At 37.1% G+C, this 21138-nt stretch overlaps 1 pseudogene; it reads left to right on the top strand.

Moving 5' to 3' along the window:
- Positions 1 to 10218: 10218 nt before the first annotated feature.
- On the top strand, positions 10219 to 10318 carry LOC148778049 (U6 spliceosomal RNA; annotated as a pseudogene).
- Positions 10319 to 21138: the final 10820 nt, after the last annotated feature.

The following is a 21138-nucleotide window of genomic DNA, read 5'->3' as shown; positions in this document are numbered from 1 at the left end:
ATTGGAAAGATGGATTGATAAGAAAATATCAAAAGAATTGCACAGAGCACTGTATTTAAATATCTTAAGTCTGTAAAATGAAAAGAAAAAAGAGCATTTATGAGAAAAACTAAATGTACATATATGTATAGAGGCTAATGAAAGGCTATGATCACGTTAATCTTTAATATGGGAACGCCTAGGCTATAAACAAGGCAGCCTTACGAAAATGATTCAGCAGTTCTTTCATAATGTTCATCTTTCTTCATTTTAACAGCTAAGATTTACTATTTCTCAAAACTCTACTTTAAAAACACCTTGGTATAGAAAGGTATAATATCTATCTAGCCTACTTACAGGTTACAGAGGTTTGTAAGCTACTCAGCAAAAATTTTTAGTACCACCAAGGAATACTCAATGTCAAAAGATAAAACTTTCCAAGTCCAAAAAACTTGGGGGAAATTCTAAGATCAAAAGTCAGCTTAAGACTCTTACTTTTTAGAAAAGCATATTGCAGTTTGAAATCCAGTGCAAGGGTCAGCACTGAGAGTAGAATAAAAATGTAATAAAAATCGTGTATTCTAGATTTAGTTTCTAAGAAAAGTCCATTAAATATTCATTATCAAAGAACACTGGTATAGCAGTATAAAAAGTATTAAATTGTTCTGGAGGGCAATTCTGGGAACTAAAAAAAAAACCCAGATTCTTATCTGATTCAATCATTTTCAGAGAGCTAGAAATATTATCAGGAATTGACATATTAAATGAGCTTAGAAGCCAAAGACTACTAGATCTTTCACATTTCTGAAAGATGCATTACATATTAACAAATGGAAAGAAATCTGGCTCATCACGCAGAGAGAAGGGTGATAAACGATTTTCATCTTTTTTCAAATATCATAAATAACAAAAGGATTATAGTAGTAGTATTGAAATGCAAGAATTCACCTCAACTTGGAATTCCAAGTTAATAAGGAGGCAATTATAAGACTTTAAATGAAAAAATTCTAACTAGGTTTTGTTAAAATAAGCAGTATAAATAATTATTTCCAACATTTGGGAATGATTTAAAATGATTTTAGAAGCACTATAAATATCATACCTGGAAATTTGTCCTTAGAAAATAATAAGAAAAATTATATATACAAATATACCCACTGCAATTACACACAAGAGGGTAATAAATCAATGTGGTCATTATTAAACTATATAGTACTTGAGAAACATTTAACTCTTACATTTACTTTTTCAGACTGAGTTGTCTCTTCTACCACTTAAAAGCTGAAAATCCATTACACAATCACTTTGTATTTAATTTTCTTCATCCGAGTTTGTTTGAGATGAATGTGGGTTGCTTTTTCTTTTGTGGGGGTGTGGTGCAAGAGCAGTTGTTTCCCTGTAAATAATTATCATGACAAAATAGAGTGTGTAAAAGGAAAAGTAACGGCAGCCTGTAGGGTAAATGGAGCAGAGATGTAAACAACATTCATTTAATAAATGTATTTTTTAAAAGTAAAAATAAAAACCAAAAAAATTACATAAGTCTATTTGAAACACTTTAGAAATTACATAAATCATTGCTTATTTGATTTTATAGGTATGTGTGTATGTATGTGGCAGAAAGCATGAAGAGAACAAAAACTAACAAGTTAGGAAAGCATACTTTTTTTTCCTTTAAGTTTTTTAGGCTCTATATTTTTAACAAAGATATGAAATTAGCATTTGTGGTGTTTTTTTTTTTACTACTCAAACATTGATGAGATTATTCCATGAAAACACAATTTTCTTCCCTTTATTAAAAGAAAATTACAAACACTGAGATTCTTTAATGGTTGCAGTTTACAAGGTCAACTTCTTATGCTGGGGTAGAGGTGGTTCCTCTCTAAATGAAGGACAGTTATAATGTATTTTAAAGAAATGATTTTAATTTTTTCAACCAAACCATGAAACTTTATATTTATTATTTTGTTTATAAAAGTTAATAGCAACAAAGCTTTTGTGCTTAATAATAAATTTGAGGGGAGCCAAGGGCCAGAATTAAGTAAATATTCTAATGAAATTACATTTTATTTTTAATAGATTTAACAAAGTTCCCTTCTTGGAATATTATACTTTAATAATAAGTACAGAGAAATTATATTTTACAGAAGTATGAGTTTTTTATTTGATAATCACAATTTAAATATTAAATATATTTAGATAATGAGAGCTAAAGGTAGTATTTTAACTACCAAAAAAAACCCCGAGAAGTTTATAACTAATCACTCAACTGATGCCATCTTTACCTTCTACTTTGGCTTTATTCATAGAGGATAAGAAAACAAGTTTTATTTCTCCAACTCACAAACCATTTCTCAGTTTATAATAAATACAGAGAAAGACAGTATGCCTTCTAAAGTCTCAGATGAAAGTACTGTTAAAATTTAGATCATCACTGAAATACTTGAAGACAAATGATTTCTAACAGTTTACTGATGTTCCTGCTGAAAACATCTATTAATATTTAATTTAAATTTAATTAATTTAATTCTTTAACTGGGTACATTCAGACCTGAAGTTTCTCATCTAGTATTAATGTTAGTAAATTATGACTTCCATTCCCTGATGCTTCTTATCCAAGAATAAGTAAACCAAGTCTCTTTTATACCTTGTTAACAGTGCTTGAGATATTTGAATAGTGGCTACAAAATCTGCTAAGGTGCATCAGGGAATATTCATAGTGTAGTGGTTAAAAGCACAGACTCAGGAGTTAGACTACCTGTATTAGAATCCTGGCAACACCATCTACTGGTTGTGTGGCCTTGGACTTAACCTCTCTGAGCCTCAAGTTTCCTTATCTGTAAAACAGGATTGATATTACTACCTACTTCAAAGGGCTGGGGGGAGGATTAAATGAGATAAATGTGTGATGTACTTAAATGTGATTAGCAAATAATGATGTCCATGGAAGTGTTAGCTACTATTATGATGATAATGATCTTATCATATGAACTAGAAGAATTTTTTCCTAGAAAAATGATTACTGCAATATGTGTATAACAAAATATCCTTATTTACAAGCACACGCATCCACTCACACAAAAGCTATCCAACTAAGAAGAAATGGCCTTTTCCAAATATTCCAGTTAATATTTTCTACTTACTCATCTTGACTATGTTTAAAATTTTAAATCATCTTAAATCATTCTGTTATAGGTGGCATTCATTGTGTTCAAATACACTGTATTTAAAATACAGTAATTAAGACAGTATGGTACTGGTGAAAGAACAATAGATCAGAAAAGGTACGCAGATCAATAAAACAGAATAGGGAGCCCAGAAATAGACTCATATAAATATAGTCAACTTATCTTTGACAAAGGAAGGAAGGAAATCAATAGAAAAAAAAAAGTTTCACATAGTGTTTGAACAACTGGACACCAACTTGTAAAGAAATGAATCTAGATACAGACTTCATACCCTTCACAAAAAATAACTCAAAATGGATCACAGACCTAAATGGAAAATGATAAAACTCCTAGAACAGAGGAAAAAATCTATATGACATTGGTTTTGGCAATGCTTTTTATTAAAAAATATGATAACAAAGGCACAGTTCATAAAATAAAACGTTAATAGGCTGGATTTCATTAAAATTAAAATTTTCTACTGAAAGAGACTGATAGAAGGATGAAAAGACAAACCATAGACAGGAAGAAAATATTTCAAAAGATATATCTAGTAAGGGATTGTTATCCAAAATACATAAATAACTTCTTAAAACTCAACAATAAGAAAACAAACAACTCTGTTTAAAAGATGAGTTAACATTTTTTAGACCTTAACAAACACCTTAACAAAGACCTTAACACATATATCATCAAAGAAGATGTACAGATGGCAAATAAGCATATAAAAATGTGAAAGTCGCTCAGTTGTGTCCAACTCTTTGCGATCCCATGGACAGTCCATGGAATTCTCCAGGCCAGAATACTGGAGTGGGTAGCCTTTCCCTTCTCCAGGGGGACCTTCCCAACCCAAGGATCAAACCCAGGTCTCCCACATTGCAGGCAGATTATTTACCAGCTGAGCCATAAGGGAAGCCCAAGAATACTGGAGTGGGTAGCCTATCCCTTCTCCAGTAGATCTTCCCTACCCAGGAATTGAACTGGAGTCTCCTGCATCGCAGGCGGACTTTACCAACTGAGCCATCAGGGAAGCCCTAAGCATATAAAGATGCTCCATAATGTACGTCATCAGGGAAATGCAAATTAAAACAATAAAATACCATAACACATCTATTAGAATGGCCAAAATTCAGAACTCTGGCAATACCAATGCTGGCATAGAATAACAGTTACTCTCTTTCAGTGCTGGTAGGCATGTCTTCTACTTTGAAAGGCAGTTTGGTGATTTCTTACAAAACTAAAATACATTTATTGTGTGACCTGGCAATCATGTTCCCTGGTATTCCTCAGAAGAGCTGAAAACCAATGTCCACACAAAAACCTGCACATGAATGTTTATAGCAGCCTTATCCATAATTGCCAAAACTTGGATGCAATGTCCTTCGGTAGGTGAATAAACTGTGGTAAAATTCCATTCAGACAATGGAACATTATTCAGCACTAAAAAGAAATGACTTTCTCAAAATATAATAAATTTAAAAATAAGAAAATTAAAGGAAATTAGCTATCAAGCCATGAAAAACATTGAGGAAACAAATGCATATTACTAAATGAAAGAAGCCAGTCTGAAAAGGCTACATGCTATATATTATTTTCAAAAAGGCAAAACTATGGAGACAATAAAAAGATCAGCTATTGCCAAGGGTTAGTGGGAAGGGAAGGATAAATAGGTGGGGTACAGAGGATTTTATGGTGGTGAAACTACTCAGTATGCTACCGAATGGTAGGCACATGTCAATATATACATTTGTCCAAACTCATAGAATATATTAACACCAAGAGTGAAACCTAATGTAAATTATGGACTCCGGGTGATAATAATTTATCAGTATAAATTCATCGGGCTTCCCTGGTAGCTCAGCTGGTAAAGAGTCCACCTGCAATGCAGGAGACCCCGGTTCAATTCCTAGGTCAGGAAGATTCTCTGGAGAAGGGATAGGCTACCCACTCCAGTATTCCTGGGCTTCCCTGGTGGCTCAGTCAGTAAAGAATCCACCTGCAATGCGAGACTGAGACCTGGGTTTGACCCCTGGGTTGAGAAGATGCCCTGGAAGAGGGCATGGCAACCGACTCCAGTATTCTTATCTAGAGAATCACCATGGACAGAGGAGCCTGACAGGCTGTTGTCCATAGGGTCACAAAGAATTGGATACGACTAACCAACTAAGCACACACAGCATAAGTTCATCAGTTGTAAACATATGTTCCATCTAGTGGGAGATGCTGATAATGGAAGGGGGGGTGCTATGCATGTGTAGAGACAGTAGGTATATGGGAAAATTCTGTACTTCTGTACCTTCCATTCAGTTGTGCTGTGAACCAAAACTGACCTAAAAAAATGAAATTGTCATTTATAACAATTTTAAAATAAGTGGATAAAAAGTTTAGAGTTTATTTTTTTAAATATATACTTTGATTTTAGAGTCAGATCTTTTCAGTCTTGATTTCTGTGGCTGTTTCATATACTTCAATCATTCTATATTACTTGAAAGACGCCTTGAGAAAACTATTATCATTGAATTTTCAACTATTAGTGGACTAGTATAAAGAGACTACAAATGTCTAAAGAGAAAGTCAAATAATAAACACCTTAAAAAAAAAGAAAAAATAAAGACCTTCATGTTGATGTACAGCAGAAACCAACATAACACTGTAAAGTAATCATCCTCCAATTAATAGTAAATTTTTTAAGAAAAGAAAATAAAGACCTAAGAATTTCTATGCTTGATTCCTACTCTCAGCTCTGCCATTTAATAGGTAATTTAGGCAAGTCATTTAATTTCTCTGAATTCCTAACTGACAAAAGTTACCACGAGAATCAGATCATATACACGAAAGCACTAAAATTTATAGTGACCTATATTTATAAATTGTTTTCATTATTTTAAGCTATACAAACTATTCTGCTACTACTTGGAGGTCTACTGACTAATCATCTCTCTTCGCTGAGGAAATGTTACTCAGTATAAAGCATTAGAGCAACTACCAGAATCATCCCCAAAGAACTCAGGCATCCTCTAAGATCATGCCCCTTAGCATGTTCCCTTTTCAGACCTTTATCTCTGAATTTTAGCCTCTTAATCAATGTTTTTTAAAAAACTGTTCTGTCTTCCCTTTAATAATAATTATATGTTTACAGTTTATCAAACACAACCATGTGCTTTCTCATATGTAATCTATATACAGGCATACACATCTGATATTGAAACTAGTGATAAGATTGCAAAGAGCTTTTCAATAGTTATCAATCTAATAGTGATTTAAGATATTTCAAAAATAGTTAAATAGACATTGTTCCAATAGTAATATAAACAGTATTACTGGGCTTCCCAGGTGGCACTAGTGATAAAAGAACCTGCCTGACAATGCAGTAGACATTAGAAACTCAGGTTTGATCCCTGGGTTTGGAAGATGCCCTGGAGGAGGGCAAGGCAACCTACTAAAGTATTCTTGCTGGAAGAATCCCATGGACAGAGGAGCCTGGCAGGCTACAGTCCACTGGGTCACAAAGAGTCGGACACGACTGAAGCAACTTAGTAGGCATGCGAGGAGTACTACTAAGCTGTGTCTGTTCTAATATCTGGCCCTCGTTTTAGATAATACCTAAATAATTACACATAATCAAACTACTGGCCATCTAATATATTTCACCTCTGCATTTTATACTTTCCTAAAATGCCTTCAAGCACTGAGGCATCATTATCATAGATTTCTTTCAGCAAATTGCTTGTGAGTTTGAAATTTGGATTCTATATTCTTATTCTTGTGGAATAAGCATAAGTTATACCTAAAATTTTTGTCATGGTTACAAATGTAACGAGGAAAAAAATTAAAATATTTTGAAAATATTCATTTCTTACTACATCCAGGTTACAAAGCAGAAAATGTAAATTAAAAGCAAATATCTTTAAGACATTAAATAACCATCTACTTAAAATTAAGTTGTTCTAGAAACCCTGTTTTGGTTTTTTTTTCTTAACTCTAAATGTCCTTCTTTGGGTAGTTACAGTATTTTGGACTCATATTTGGAATTAGGCAGTCAATAGAAGTATTTGAGTGCCCATTTTATAGTATCTGATGGGTACTACACTTGTTTTCCAAGATGGATGCGGGAATTCTCTGTTGCTCAGGTGGTTAAGAATCTGCCTGCCAATGTAGGTGACACAGTTTTGATCCCTGGTCTGGGAAGATTCCACATGCCCATGTGCTTAAGCCCATGTGCCCTAGAGCCTATGCTTGGCAAAGAGAAGCTACTGCAGTGAGACACCCACACATGGAAACTAGAGAGCAGTCCTTGCTCACTGCAACTAGAGAAAACCCAAGTTCAGCAATGAAGACCCAGTGCAACCAAAAATAAATTAATTTTAAAAATCTAAGATTATAAAACAATCAATAAAAATTATACTAAAAATTTGGCACTAAGGTAGGTAGTGTGGCTAGAGGAAAAGCAGCAAGCCTCGGTATCATACTTTAAAAGACATAATGCTTTCAGAAGCTAACAGGCTGGTAAGGAATTCTTAATGACCTCTTCAACTGTTATTAAGAAGAGATGTATTCAGCCCTTATCATCTTTTCCATTTCCAATTCCCATGTACAAATCCGTACATATCTCAAGTTTACAGCTAAAAATCAAATTGAACAGTTTGATAAAAAGACCATACACAATTAAAAGCTAAATGGTGTTATGTAACTAAAACAGGAGTAAAGGGGCCATTGAGGCATAGAAGAGCATCAGATTTGGAATGAGAGAATTTGGTTCCAGTATTCTTAGTTGTGTTATTTAGCATCTATACAAAGTTCTGGAAAAATCAGGTATTATTCCCTTATTCTCCAAAATGAGTAACATCATCCACCTCACTATATTGACATATAGAATGAGAAAATATGGAAAGGGCTTTTAAAGGGAAAACACTACACAAATGTTAATTATACGCTCACTCTGGACAGAGTGGTGGGGATGAAAAAGTTTCCTTTTTAAGAAAAAAAAAAAAGTGTTTCAGAAAAACGTGAGTAGTATCTTGAAAGACTATTATAATTTAGAAAGAGAGGAAAGGGAAGGGTTTGTGATTTGGACCAAGAACTAAAGCCCAGAAGAGAAAGCATAAAATTATTCATCAGATTAAATCATAAGATTTAGGAAGGCTCACTTTAAGAAGCTGACACAAGGAAGTTATGATCAGATTGCTGAGAAAGTTTGAAATGTTAGTTTTTTTACCTAATGACTGCTTCTTTATGTTCCCAAAAGTGCTAATTACATAGGTCTTTGAAATAAACTTTGGGCTTCCCTTGTGGCTCAGCTGGTAAAGAATCCACCTGCAATGCGGGAGACCTGGGTTTGATCCCTAGGTTGGGAAGATCCCCTGGAGAAAGGAAAGGCTACCCACTCCAGTATTCTGGCCTGGAGAATTCCATGGACTTCTCCATGGTCCATGGGATTGCAGAGTTGGACACGACTGAGCAACCTTCACTATCTCTTTGAAATAAACTATTTCAAACCTTGTTTCATATCTTAAGTGTCAATTTACTTTGAAGCTAGTGAAATGACTTTTTTAGTTCTCTTAGTAAGCTAGTGAAATTATCTTAGTTCTCTTACTAAGGTAAAAAGTTTCATTAATATTTGTAAGCTTCCAAAAACACCAGGAAAAGATGTCAGACTAACAATAAAAGTTTGATAGGAAGGAGAGACCTATCATAATTCTCCTTGAACTACTGTTTATGCCACCTAAATTTCCCAGTATTTTAATCACTACAGTTATATTAGTAATCCCCAAGTTCTCAAATTTTGATTCCATCATTGCTTGAGTTTTTACAATAGTTTTCCCAGCACAAAGCACTATAATAGAATGTATGCTTTCAATTTTACCATTTTAACAGTATTTACCCAAAAAAAGACAATAAAATTTTTTTTAAAAATTTAAGTATACACCCTTTAAAAAACAAATAAAATGCCTTTAATGTTTATTAGAAAAATAGTAGTGTTATCTGGAGACACTCAAGTATAAGAAATATTCCACACTTTTCAAGAAAGCATTTCCCTTTGGGGAATATAGAATTGATTTTATTCTGTGGTGATATTAAAATGTTTCCCAGTAATAACTTGCCCTTCTTTCCAACTTTCTTTTACAAGAAGTCACTGAAATCTTACCACAGGGCTAGTGAATAGACAGTGGGCTAATCTCATACTTTCCTAACATTTTAGAATTAAAGAGTTCTGGGACTTCCCTGGTGGTCTAGTGATTGGGACTATGCACTTCAACTGCAGGGAGCATGGGTTTAATCCCTGGTTGAGGAACTGAGATCCCACTTGCCACACAGTGCAGTCAAAAATTACAAAAAGAAGAATCAAAGTGTTCTGTACAGTATTTTTCAATACTGAATCAGAAAGTAAAAAAAAGTTATAGAATTTCTAGGTCTTGTAAACTGGTATTTGATTATGTTGAAAGATCACATAATTTAGAGCAGTGCTGTCCAGCAGCAAGCTACAAATAAAGTGAGTTACAAATGAAAGCCACATATGTAATGAAAAATTTTATAATCCACATTTTAATAAAAGAAATGTGAAATTTTAATAATATATTTTAACTCAATAAATCTAAGATATATACTACAACATATAGTCAATATAAAAATTATCAATACGACATTTCACAATTCTTTTTTGTTTACAATTCTTTTAAGTCTTCAGAATAACCCAGTGTGAATTTTACATTTATACAACATCTCAATTCAGAGAGCCACATTTCAGGTACTTTGCTTCACGTGGCTAGTGGCTACTGTATTAGACAGTGTAGATCTAGAGGTTTCGTCTAATTACCAGTGCTATGATCCAACTTTTCAGAAACCCTAACCTATAAACTTAAGTATATCATATATACACATCTCTTACATGCACATTTAGGGAAAACAAAATCTTAACAGGTGAATACCAAAGAGAAGTTCATTTTGGGGAATTCCCTAGTGGTTCAGTGGTTAGGACTCTGTGCTTGGGGAACTAATATTCCACAAGCCACACTGCATGGCCAAATAAAATTTAAAAATAAAAGTTTATTTTTACTTATAAAATAGTATCCCAGTGCTGACGTCACTTGTACATTAATTCGCATAACACAGAGAAGATAATTATAGCCCGTGCCCAAGGAAACATGCATATTCATAAAGCATTTTACATTTTTAAAAAGATAGGAAGGGAATTCCCTGGAATTCCAGAGGTTAGGAGTCTGAGTTTTTACTGCTGAAGGCCCAGGCTCATGGTTGGAAAAGTAGGATCCCACAAGAAACATGGCATGGCCAAAAAAAAAGATAAATATGTGAAGTAATGGATTTATCAATTAGAGGGGAGTAGAATGTGAAGTCAAGTGGGCCTTAGAAAGCATCACTATGAACAAAGCTAGTGGAGGTGATAGAATTCCAGTGGAGCTATTTCAAATCCTGAAAGATGATGCTGTGAAAGTGCTGCACTCAATATGCCAGCAAATTTGGAAAACTCAGCAGTGGCCACAGGACTGGAAAAGGTCAGTCTTCATTCCAATCCCAAAGAAAGGCAATGCCAAAGAATGCTCAAACTACCTCACAACTGCACTCATCTCACACACTAGTAAAGTCATGCTCAAAATTCTCCAAGCCAGGCTTCAGCAATATGTGAACCGTGAACTTCCAGATGTTCAAGCAGGTTTTAGAAAAGGCAGAGGCACCAGAGATCAAATTGCCAACATCCACTGGATCATGGAAAAAGCAAGAGAGTTCCAGAAAAACATCTATTTCTGCTTTATTGACTATGCCAAAGCCTTTGACTGTGTGGATCACAATAAACTGTGGAACATTCTGAAAGACATGGGAATACCAGACCACCTGACCTGCCTCTTGAGAAACCTGTATGCAGGTCAGGAAGCAACAGTTAGAACTGGTCATGGAACAACTGACTGGTTCCAAATAGGAAAAGTAGTACGTCAAGGCTGTATATTGTCACCCTGCTTATTTAACTTCTATGCAGAGTACATCATGAGGAACGCTGAGCTGGAAGAAGCACAAGCTGGAATCAAGATTGCTGGGAGAAATATCAATAACCTCAGATATGCAGATGACACCACCCTTATGGCAGAAAGTGAAGAGGAACTCAAAAGCTTCTTGATGAAAGTGAAAGAGGAGAGTGAAAAGGTTGGCTTGAAGCTCAACAATCAGAAAACAAAGATCATGGCATCTGGTCCCATCACTTCATGGGAAATAGATGGACAAACAGTGGAAACAGTATCAGACTTTGTTTCTTTGGGCTCCAAAATCACTGCAGATGCTGATTGCAGCCAGGAAATTAAAAGACGCTTACTCCTTGGAAAGAAAGTTATGATCAACCTAGATAGTATATTAAAAAGCAGAGACATTACTTTGCCAACAAAGGTCCGTTTAGTCAAGGCTATGGTTTTTCCAGTGGTCATGTATGGATGTGAGAGTTGGACGGTGAAGAAAGCTGATCAACGAAGAATTGATGCTTTTGAACTGTGGTGTTGGAGAAGACTCTTGAGAGTCCCTTGGACTGCAAGGAGATCAAACCAGTCCATTCTAAGGGAGATTGATCCTGGATGTTCATTGGTAGGACTGATGCTAAAGCTGAAACTCCAATACTTTGGCCACCTCATGCAAAGAGTTGACCGACTGGAAAAAACTCTGATGCTGAGAAGGATTGGGGGCGGGAGAAGGGGACGACAGAGAATGAGATGGCTGGATGGCATCACCGACTCAATGGACATAAGTTTGGGTGAACTCTGGAAGTTGGTGATGGACAGGGAGGCCTGGTGTGCTGTGATTCATGGGGTCGCAAAGAGTCGGACATGACTGAGTGACTGAACTGAACTGAATAGTAATCCTTTCACAATGTATACATATATCAGATTTTCACATGTATACTTTAAATATCTTAAAATACTGTCAATTATATCTCAATAAAGTCAAACAACAAAACATCTCATTTTTCATCTACAAAAAAGGACTTTTTTGTGAGGATTTTTTCAGAGTAATACTTTAGGATAAAGTAGTGGGAATTGTTCTGTTTTACACATGCTCCCTCAGTATATACTTTCACAATGTTAAACTTTTTCGCTCTCCTCTTTCACTTTCATCAAGAGGCTTTTTAGTTCTTTGCTTTCTGCCATAAGGGTGGTGTCATCTGCATATCTGAGGTTATTGATATTTCTCCCAGCAATCTTGATTCCAGCTTGTGCTTCTTCCAGCCCAGCGTTTCTCATGATGTACTCTGCATATAAGTTAAATAAGCAGGGTGACACTATACAGCCTTGACGTACTCCTTTTCCTATTTGGAACCAGTCTGTTGTTCCATGTCCAGTTCTAACTGTTGCTTCTTGACCTGCATACAGGTTTCTCAAGAGGCAGGTCAGGTGGTCTGGTATGTCCATCTCTTTCAGAATTTTCCATAGTTTATTGCGACCACACAGTCAAAGTCTTTGGCATAGTCAATAAAGCAGAAATAGATGTTTTTCTGGAACTCTCTTGCTTTTTCCATGATCCAGTGGATGTTGGCAATTTGATCTCTGGTTCCTCTGCCTTTCCTAAAACCAGCTTGAACATCTGGAAGTTCACGGTTCACTATTGCTGAAGCCTGGCTTGGAGAATTTTGAGCATGACTTTACTGGCGTGTGAGATGAGTGCAATTGTGCGACAGTTTGAGCATTCTTTGGCACTGCCTTTCTTTGGATTGGAATGAAACCTGACCTTTTCCAGTCCTGTGGCCACTGCTGAGTTTTCCAAATTTGCTGGCATATTGAGTGCAGCACTTTCACAGCATCATATTTCAGGATTTGAAATAGCTCAACTGGAATTCCATCACTTCCACTAGCTTTGTTCGTAGTGATGCTTTCTACGCTTTCTTTCCCCATATACTGTAACCTACTAGGCTCCTCCATCCATGGGATTTTTCAGGCAAGTATACTGGAGTGGGTTGCCATTTCCTTCTCCAGGAGATCTTCCCGACCCAGGGATTGAACCCGGGTCTCTTGCATTGTAGGCAGACACTTTACCCTCTGAGCCACCAGGGAAGTACCCACCTTACATACATAAAATAGTACCTACTGTCTATAGCTGCTTTCCCCATAACAGTGGCAGAGTTGAGTGGCTGCAGCAGAGACTATGGCCCATAAAGCCTAAAAACTTACTCTTTGGCCCTAAAGAGAAAATGTTCGCCAACCCCTGTTTATATAAACTATTCTTTGACTGGAGGCAAAGGGCAAGCTAAAACAGCAGTAAACACAATAAAAGCCTATTAAACCTAGCAAATTTTTTAAAATAACATAGTTTTCACTATAAACACTTAACTTATAAAATGTCATCCTGGCTGATGGTAAAATAAAACTTGTAAACTAAAATTCTCAACCTGGGCATGTTTGCTAAAGGGAACATATAAGAAAACTTAGGGTAGTGAGGTGAGATGTTTATCAAACGAGGGGCATATATTTTAGAAGTTTCACATTACTTTAATAATCATACCTCTATATTGTCCCGCTTGATCATCTAACTCATCAATCCTAGCCATAAATTAAAAGTCAAATTTATGCTATCTCATTATTTACCATAGTTACATTCTATAAGCTTGCAGGAACACTAAATTAGCAAATACTGAATCACTGCCCCTAAGGGAAATGCTGCATTAAGTCAACTCATCAACACATAACCTTTTCTCACATGTGTTCCTGTATAAAGACTGTTTATTACAAAACTGAACTCATGGTCAAATAGCACTTTAACTCCTACCTGAATGAAGCTTATTTTAACACATGTATTCCCTCCATAAGGCACATCACAGCTTTCTTGTGCTTAGTGGGAACATCAGTTAGCACTTCAGTATGACACTGAAATATTTACTGAAATTAAACAGTAAAATTACAAAAAAGAGCACAAAAATGCAAAAACGCACTAAATATATTACAAAGACTTGTTCATGAGAGCTGAAATAAGGCTAAGCACTGCCTTATTGGAAATCAGCTGTGAACATAAGACCCAAGTTTTTTTTGCTGCTCTGCTCATCCACATGCAAATGACCAGGAAAGCACCCTGAGTACTAACTTGAGGGTTATAAATAAATTTTAGTGAGTGCTCAAATTGCAAGAATTGGTGGATAATGAAGGATCAAGTGTGTAATGATGTACTACTACTGATCATCTAAATTATGATCAGTTAAAAATTATTTTTAAGCAACAGCAAAATGAATACTACATAATCACCCAAAGTAATGTTTTTAAAGTAATATTTCTTTAGTATATATAAATCAAGTGATGTGTATGTGTGTGTGTGTATTTTCCTCTTCTCCACACTCAGCTTAGTACTGCTTTGAGATTCAATCTCTAATTGAGCAAATCAGACTCCCAACTTGGGTTGGGTTCCTCTGACCACAAGCTCCCACATTTTTTCAGCATCTCTATCACTCATCACAACTATGTAACCATCTGTTTGCTGATACCCTACTCACTGGCTTGTAGCCTCCCTACAGTTGGGAGACCATTTTCCTAGTATAAGGCCTTACTATACATTGCTGTTCAATTAACTTCTACTGAGCAAACAATTCAATGAAATGAGAAATTACAAGGACCTAAAAAAGTTATGACCAACCTAGACAGCATATTAAAAAGCAGAGACATTACTTTGCCAACAAAGGTCCATCTAGTCAAGGCTATGGTTTTTCCAGTTGTCGTGTATGGATGTGAGAGTTGGACTGTGAAGAAAGCTCATTGCCGAAGAATTGATGCTTTTGAACTGTGGTGCTTGAGAAGACTCTTGAGAGTCCCTTGGACTGCAAGGAGATCCAACCAGTCCATTCTAAAGATCAGTCCTGGGTGTTCACTGGAAGGACTGATGCTAAAGCTGAAACTCCAATACTTTGGCCACCTCATGCGACGAGTTGACTCACTGGAAAAGACTCTGATGCTGGGAGGGATTGGGGGCAGGAGGAGAAGGGGATGACAGAGAATGAGATGGCTGGATGGCATCACCGACTCGATGGACATGAGTTTGAGTGAGCTCCGGGAGTTAGTGATGGACAGGGAGGCCTGGCGTGCTGTGATTCATGGGGTCACAAAGAGTCGGACACGACTGAGCAACTGAACTGAACTGAACTGAAAGTATGAAGACTATGATATAAAAAGACAAGTGGGTAAATCTGATAAAGGTAGAATAGACACAATTTACCAACCAACTTTATATGGGAATTTGGAAAGATTTTAGATTGCCCTGGTCTCTTCTTCTTTTTGGCCATGTGGCTTGCAGTATCTTCCCCAACCAGGGATTGAACCCAGGCACCATCTGTGAAAGCCCGGAATCATAACCATTAGGCCAAAGATGTGCTGCTGCTGCTGCTGCTAAGTCACTTCAGCCGTGTCCGACTCTGTGCGACCCCATGGACAGAAGCCCACCAGGCTCCACCATCCCTGGGATTCTCCAGGCAAGAACACTGGAGTGGGTTGCCATTTCCTTCTCCAATGTTGGGCTATTAATGTAAGTATAGAATATAGGAAAAGTAGATCTGAAGAAAAAGATGAGTTCCATTTAGTTCATCTATGCTACTTCAATACTTGGAAAATTTTATTGCCTGATAAAACTGCATTCCTAAGTACTAGCTGTGTTGGAATAACTTGTTCCAACTATAATGTAAGATCATACAGGGCAATGTTTATTTACTTTTTGACTCCCCAAAACCTGGCACAACAATATTTAATTGAATGTAATGTGGATGAAGATGTCCAGGAGACAGCTGGATATTCTAAACAGGCTTTTAGGAAAGAAGTGTTCGCTGGAGATAAAGATTTAGAAAAGACTGTAATACAGGTGGTATTTTAAAAGATTAAAAGAATCACATTTGAGGGACTTCCCTGGTGGTCCTTCGTTAAGACTCCCCGTTCCAATGTGTGTGTGTGTGGGGGGGGGGGTGCAGGTTCAATCCCTGGTCAGGGAGCTAAGATTCCACATGCTTCATGGCTAAAAAGCAAAACATAAAACCAAAGCAATATTGTAACAAATTCAATAAAGAGTTTAAAAATGGTCCACACCAAAACAATCTTTAAAAAAAAAGAATAATTTTTGAAAGAATCAAAGACAGAATGCTTTGGGATACCAGTATTTAGGGGACACATCCATAAAGAGGAGAAAATGTAAAACACTAAGAAGTCCCACTCAGAGATCAACCAGGTGAGACGGTATGGCAGACAGTACTGATTATGAATCAAACAGCCATTCCGATCTTCTTCCTGGAAAACAGATGTCTAGTTTCCTCCAGAGTAATGAACTCAAGGAAGGTTGATGCCTCCCCCTGGCTCCTGGGGAATGACTAGTGCTTAGTCTAAGTCAATCATGTAATCACATTTCCTTTTGCCAGTGACTGGTGCACAGGTGGCCAATGAGATGCAAGGGAAATCACTCTGGGGGAGATTCTCTTCCCTATAAAGAGATAGCTACCCAAGAGAAAACCCATCATTGCCTTTCTGCTTTGGGATAATTATTGTGCCTGCTATCTTACAACCCTGAAAGTAAACATCTGTGACACAGTGAGAATGCTAGAGTAAAGAGAAAGCAAGGGACTGGGTTGCATCCCTGAACCAATATTAGAACCATCTATCACTGGCCTTATTGTTACAGAAATTCTGTTACTTGGAGCTGAAAGCATCTTGCTATCACTTAATATCACTGGTGTCCCAAAACCAAAAGGAGGACAGTGTTTCATGAAGGATACAGAAAAGTCAAGAAGGGTGACAGAAAAGTACCCACAAGAGTGAGAATGATTTTGGTTTCAGTCCGTTCCGTTCCGTTTCCGTTCCGTTCAGTCGCTCAGTCGTGTCCGACTCTTTGCGACCCCGTGGACTGTAGCCTACCAGGCTTCTCCGTCCATGGGATTCTCCAGGCAAGAATACTGGAGTGGGTTACCATTTCCTTCTCCAGGGGATCTTCCCGACCCAGGGATCGAACCCGGGTCTCCCGCATTGGAGGCAGAGGCTTTAACCTCTGAGCCACCAGGGAAGCCTGTTGTAACTAATCATAGTAAGCACTCAGCCACTAACTATGTACAAGAATTATTCTAAAAACTTAATACATATGAACTGAATAAGACAGATATAAAAATGAAATAGTAAATTTAAGCTTTTAAAGATAATCATCTGAGGGAAGAAGAGAGAGCTGTAACAGTAGGGATAAGGAAGGTTTGGGGCTTCCCAGGTGGCACAGAACCTGCCTGTCAATGCAGATATGAGACATGGGTTCAATCCCTGCCTTGGGAAGATATGCTGGAGGAGGGCATGGCAACCCATTCCAGTATTCTTGTCTGGAGAATCCCTTGGACAGAGGAACCCAGCAGGCTACAGTCCACTGGGTCACAAAAAGTCAGGCACAACTGAAGCAACTTAGCAGCAATAGCAGCAAGTAAGTTAATTTTAAGATAGTCAAGAGAAGAAAAAAACAGGAAAATGAGATATATGAAAATACATGCAAATACATAAGAAAAGAAATAATTGCTTAAGTAAAATCTCAGAGGAAATAGGAAGGTTTGAAATAGAGGAAACTGGAACAAACTCAAAAGTAAAGCTCTGAGATTAAGAGAAAATAAATAAGGAAAAAATCATAAATCTGAAGGCAAGAGGATTAGGATGTCCACAACTAAGGAGCGGAAAATAAAAGTAAGGCATTTGATGCAGAATGATGGCTTGACACAGCAGTTATGGGAACTAGGAAGGAAACTAATCAGAAACATGTAAAGGATTACTAAGTCTCACTGAGGACCCAGCCAAAACCAGAAACCATAAGATGAATCAACATTCATTTTATTCATTTCTTCATAAACATTTTAAGGATTTTCCATATGCCAAGGCACTTTCCTAAGTGTTGGGGATAAATTGAGAACAAAAATTCCTGCCTCATGTACTTTTCATTCTAATGGAAATATAATTTAAAATATTTTTTAAATACTATATGGAATATTAGATGGTGGTAGGTACTAAGGAAAATAAAGTGGAAAAGGGAAATAAGAGAATTTAAATATTAGATGGGGTGGCCAGAAATGGCTTCACCAAGAAAACAATGTTTGCACTTGAAAGAAGGAAAGAGGAAAGCAATATAAATATGGGGGGGCGGGGGCGGGTAGAACAAATATGGTAGAGGGAAATTTCAAGTACAAAAGCCTAGAAGTGAGGGAATGCCAGGCATCTTTTAGGCTTGATTATTTAAGAATGGTGGGGTAGGGGATTTCCCTCGTGGTCCATTGGTTCAGAATCCATTGATCAATGGGGAAGACAAGGGCTGATCCCTGATTCAGGAAGATCCCACATGCTACAGTGCAACTAAGCCTGTGTTCTGCAACAAGAGAAGCCATCGCACTGAGAAGCCCACACACCACAACTAGACAGTAGCCCCCACTCACCAGTAGAGAAAGTCTGCATGCAACAATGAAGACCCAGTGCAGCCAAAAATAAATAAATTAAAAAATAATTAGGGGGTAGGAGTGGTGAAGGAGTTGGGAAATGGTCAGAGAAATAACAGATGCCTAGATGGTATTGACTCATTGGAAAAGACTCTGATGCTGGGAGGGATTGGGGGCAGGACGACAGAGGATGAGATGGCTGGATGGCACCACCAACTCGATGGACATGAGTTTGAGTGAACTCCGGGAGTTGGTGATGGACAGGGAGGCCTGGCGTGCTGCAATTCATGGGATCGCAGAGTCGGACACGACTGAGCGACTGAACTGAACTGAACTGAGATGGTGTTAAGCCTTGCTGGTCACTAAAAACTTTGACTTGAATTGAGGGAAAGTAAGAAACCATTGCTGGAGAAGGAAACGGTAACCCACTCCAGTATTCTTGCCTGGAGAATCTCATGGACGGAGAAGCCTGGTAGGCTACAGTCCATGGGGTCGCATAGAGTCGGACACGACTGAGCGACAGAACGGAACGGAATGGAAGAAACCATTGGAGAGTTTTATGCAGAAAAATGATGGGATTACTCTGGCTTCTAGAATGCAGAAGGAAGGCAGGCAAGGATGGAAGACCAGTTAAGAATGTATTGCAGTAATAGTTCAAGTGATTTGGTCCATGATATAGTAGTGAAGGTCTTATTTTATTTATTTTAGAAGTACAGTGAGGATTTTCTGGTGAATGAGATGTGGAATGTAAGAGAAATCAATAATGACTCCAAGGTTTTTCAGCTTCAGTAAATTAAAAGAACAGACTTGTTATTTATTAAAATAGTAAGATAGAAGAGCTAGATGAGGAAATTGGAGAGTTCAGCATCGGACATGTTAAGATGCCAGTTAAACATATAAATGGTAATGTCTAATAGGCAGTTGGATATGAGTTTGATATTCATAGAGGCAGTATGGAGGGAAGACAAAAAAATCAGTAGAAGTGAACTTTAAAACTGCAAGACTAAGGAGATTATACTAGAGTGAATGTAGATAGCAAAAAGAAAAAAAAAAAAGGATTCAAGTAGAGAGTCATAGATTTACAAACACAGTACTAACAATAACTATTACTAATAAGTTAGGGTCTCTCTCTCAGTCTTAGAAGAGGAATCTCAATTATTCAAAGCCAAGTATGATACTTGCTAGAGTAAACCAATGATTCTGCTCTGATCAGCACAAGGTTAATCAGTCAGCATCTGGAAGGAGGTGGAGGTAGTAGGAAGGTCTCCTTGCTTTTATTATTTTAAAAAATTTTACTGGAATACAGTTACTTTACAATGTTGTATTAGTTTCTGCTGTTCAGCAAAGTGAAGAAGCTATTTTGTTGTTGTTGTTCAGTCACCAAGTCGTGTCCAACTCTTTGCAACCAGTGGACTGCCGCACGCATCTTCCCTGTCCCCCACCATCTCGCAGAGTTGCAAAGCTATACATATATGTATATGGATATACCTTTTTTTGGATTTCCTTCCCATTTAGGTCACTACAGAGCACTGACTAGAGTTCCCTGTGCTACACAGTAGGTTCTCAGTATTTACCTACTTTATACATAGTATCAGTAGTGTATAGTGTCAATCCCAATCTCCCAATTCACCCATCCCCTCTTTTCCCCCTTGGTATCCATGTTTGTTCTCTGTATCTGCGTCTCTACTTCTGCTTTGTAATTAAGATCATCCATACCAATTTTTTCAGCGGTTTCCTTGTTTTAAAGAGAAGAAACTTTTTTCCACTTTACAATCATGCCTGCATAACACTGGGAACTGTGACAACCATTATGCAATCATGAGGTTCACTAAGCCAAATGCTGAGGATGGCAGAGGGCAAAAAGGAAAAAAAAAAAAATACATGGATACCTCATATATTATTGAGCTGCTAATCAACCACCCCAAGAGTAACTCTGCATCTAAATTTTTTAGTTACTATTTAATAAGGGTTTTCATTACTTATAGGCAATTGTATATGGTTACCATAATCTCATTTAATTTTCATAACAATCCTTAGAGCACAAAGAACAAAATGAGACTCAAAAAAGATTAAACATGGCCAGGTTAAATAACTTGACTCATACGTAGCAAATGATGAATTGAAGCTTATCGAACTGAATTCCAAAATCTTTTTCAAGTGACTTAGAGTGGATTTTAAACAGCGGACATAACTGAAAGACAAAGGGGAATGGGACTTGGGAATTCCTGTACTGGTAAATAAGACCAAAAACAGAAAAGGGACGTGTCAAAAGACAAGAACGGGAAGAGTATGTCAGTAAAGAGTCTAGAATAGTAAGTCTTTTTAAGATCCTGGAATGGAAGGCTTTCATTGTTTGAGTGGTCTGGATGAAGATTAGATGTAGACTGTACTCATAGACTGTAGCTACAAGTAGGAGGAAATTGCATTCTGAGTGGTCAAGGAGAGTTATTAGTATTTATCAGCATCTACTATGTGAGTGATTATTTTCTGTACTTGGGATACAGTGATGACTAGACCCTGTGGCGCTCACACTATGGTATGAAACACTGACAAGAAACAACCAACCAGAACTTTGGTGTGTATAGAGTTTGG

This window comes from Moschus berezovskii, chromosome 4 (genome assembly GCF_049115385.1).
Source record: "Moschus berezovskii isolate FMDL1 chromosome 4, NW_MosBer_1.0, whole genome shotgun sequence".
Classification (NCBI taxonomy): domain Eukaryota; kingdom Metazoa; phylum Chordata; class Mammalia; order Artiodactyla; family Moschidae; genus Moschus; species Moschus berezovskii.
This window is presented reverse-complemented; position numbering and strand designations above follow the sequence as displayed.